A 1,949-nucleotide genomic window follows, 5' to 3' on the forward strand; every position below is an offset into this window, starting at 1 on the left:
TTACAGGCACCCGCCACCACACCCAGCTATTTTTTGTATTTTCAGTAGACATGGGGTTTCGCTATATTGGCCAGGCTGGTCTCGAACTCCTGACCTCAGGTAATCCGCCTGCCTCAGCTTCCCAAAGTGCCGGGATTACAGGTGTGAGCAACCATGCCCCACCCTCCCGATTCTTAAGAGTTGGTATCACAAAACAACATCCTTATCTATGAAGAGCCCAGGAGTCCCTGAACACACATTTCTGCCTCTAGCTTTTCAGTATGTATAAAGCCCATTTCCTTACAAAAGCTTACCAGGATCCTGCATTTTGGTTCCAAAAAATCAACTCTTCACAATATTAATTGTACAAGTTAAAGATGGGAACTATCTGGCTCATCAGGAGAAAAAAAATCTTTTTTGTGGTTGTTTTTTTCCTCAAATCATAGTAAGTACAATGTCAATTAAGTGTTGGTTCTGACAGCCAAGGAAGCTCACATGATCTTAGAATGAATCAGTAAAAGTACAGAATGAAAGATAAGCAAGACTTGCTTCTCTCTGTACTAATCAGAATATACCTAAAAGATTGAGTCCTGGGCCAGGTGCAATGGCTCACGCCTATAATCCCAGCATTTCAGGAGGCCAAGGTGGGAAAATCACTTGAGGTCAGGAGTTTGAGACCAGCCTGGCCAACACAGTGATACCCTGTCTCTACTAAAAATACAATAATTAGCCAGACATGGTGGTCCGTGCCTATAGTCCCAGCTACTTGGGAGGCTGAGGCAGGAGGATCACCTGAGCCTGAGAGACGGGGATTGCAGTGAGCCAAGATCACACCACGGTACTCCAGCCTGGGCTACAGAGCAAGATCTTGTATTTAAAAAAATGAGTCCCACACTTTCTGTTTGTTTTTCTGGCCTCTTCCCTGTACGTAGAGGCCCACACTTCAAGACAGATAATTAAACTGAAAAATATTCAGAGGAGAGTGGCATAAAACCTAGGTCACATGAGCTAAAGAGAGTGAGTTTATGAACTTTAGAGATGAGGACTCAGGAAATATTGTGGCTACCTTCAAACATCTCTAAGGATGTCACACTAAAAAAATAAACAGGAGTTTTTGATATACTCTCAGAAGGGAGAAGCAGTAACAAAAGACAGGTTTTTAATACTTTTTTTTTTTGAGAGTCTCGTTGTCGCCCAGGATGGAGTATAGTGGCGTAATCTCAGCTCACTACAACCTCTGCCTCCCGGGCTCAAGCAATTCTAGTGCCTCAGCCTCCCAAGTACCTGGAATTACAGGCATGCGCCACCATGCCCAGTTAATTTTTGTATTTTTAGTAGAGACGGGGTTTCGTCATGTTGGTCAGGCTGGTCTCGATCTCCTGACCTCAGGTGATCTGCCTGCCTTGGCCTCCCAAAGTGCTGGGATTATAGGAGTGAGCCACTGCATCCGGCCAGTTTTTAATACTCTTAATACTATTCAAAGATGGAAAAGAAAGCCTTGAAAGTATATTCAGTCATTAAGACTGCACTTCTACCTAAAGGCTAGGGATGTATAGAGGGCATCCAAGACTGGGTAGTTAAAACAGTAATTTTTAATTCCTTCACTGGGCATGGCAGCTCACATCTGCAATACCAATAACTAGGGAGGCTGAGCAGGGGGAGGACTGCTTGAGGTCAGGAGTTCAAGATCAGCCTGGGCAAAACAGTGAAATAACATCAACTAAAAAAAAAAAAAATTAGCCTGGCATGGTGATGCACATCTGTAGTCCTAGCTACAAGGAGGCCAAGACAGGAGGATCACTTAGGAACTGAGAAGCTTGAGCCTGCAGTGAGCTATCATCACACCATTGCACTCTAGCCTGGGTAACAGAGCAACGCCCTATCTCTTAAATAAATAAATCCCTTCAATCCTCAGATTTCTGTCATTCTATGCTTGAATAAATTTCCCCAAATATTTGAACCAGTAAGAT

The 1,949-nt window shown here is 43.7% G+C and overlaps 1 protein-coding gene across 1 annotated transcript in view; it reads right to left on the reverse strand.

Annotated features, from left to right (window-relative positions):
* Positions 1 to 1,949, reverse strand: part of ATM (ATM serine/threonine kinase) — a 178,344-nt gene that overhangs the window by 169,560 nt on the left and 6,835 nt on the right. The window lies entirely within an intron of this gene.

Source organism: Mandrillus leucophaeus, unplaced genomic scaffold (genome assembly GCF_000951045.1).
Source record: "Mandrillus leucophaeus isolate KB7577 unplaced genomic scaffold, Mleu.le_1.0 Scaffold273, whole genome shotgun sequence".
NCBI classification, from domain to species: domain Eukaryota; kingdom Metazoa; phylum Chordata; class Mammalia; order Primates; family Cercopithecidae; genus Mandrillus; species Mandrillus leucophaeus.